Consider the following 1,018-nt stretch of genomic DNA (forward strand, 5'->3'; position numbering starts at 1 on the left):
GCAACGCTCCCTGGGTAACCCCACCCCTTTAGAATAATAACAGAAGCTACAGTGGCCTTCAAGGACAAGAACAATTCTACATTTTAAACAATGCACCTGATGACATTCCAACTATGACACTTTCAACATGGCGGCACTAGGCCTTGGTCCAAAATATGCAGAAATATGGACATATATGAGACGCTTTCTAAGGGAAAAAAAATAATTATAAAAATAATAATTCAGCTATTATGCACTAAATTAAATGTACTTATGGATATTATAATTACTTTCTACAAAATCTGCTAGGAAATAAAACCCAAAATTCCACACACTGCAGGTTTAAACGAGCCAGTTGCTGTTGTTGATATGTTAATATGTTTAACGAGTGCCCGTGGGGGAAAGTGAGTTATAGAATGCTGACAGTTTGATTTTTTCAAGCATCTAGCAAGACTAATTTGTTCTGGTTTAAATAGCTTGGCATCTGGTTTTAAAATGGTGCCTGCCCTGAGTTGATGTTGAAGAGTGATATATAATTTTAATGTGTGTGTGTGTGTGTGTGTGTGTGTGTGTGTGTGTGTGTGTGTGTGTGTGTGTGTGTCTGTGTGTGTGTGTGTGTGTGTGTGTGTGTGTGTGTGTGTGTGTGTGTGTGTGTGTGTGTGTGTGTCTGTTGTGTCTGTGTAATTAATTCCATGTTTGATTATTAAGATTAAATTAGTTATTTTCTTACAGAGAATAATAGAATAGACGGTACTATGACGTGTGTGTGTCTGTCTGTCTGTCTGTCTGTCTGTGTGTGTGTGTGTGTGTGTCTGTATGGTGAATACAGTATGTAGCTTAGAGCTCACTAATTAACATGCCATCTCTTGACGTTAATACAATGTATAACCCCTTGTTGAACTGTGAATTTCCATGTCATTTGAAGACGTATTTGTGAAGATAAATGGTGGATTAAATTGCATTAAAGTGACATTTGAAATGTGTCTCTCCCGGTGTATGAAACTCACAGTTAATAATAATCCCCCAGATAAATGTTTTA

Source organism: Ammodytes marinus (genome assembly GCF_949987685.1).
Source record: "Ammodytes marinus genome assembly, chromosome: 20".
Classification (NCBI taxonomy): domain Eukaryota; kingdom Metazoa; phylum Chordata; class Actinopteri; order Uranoscopiformes; family Ammodytidae; genus Ammodytes; species Ammodytes marinus.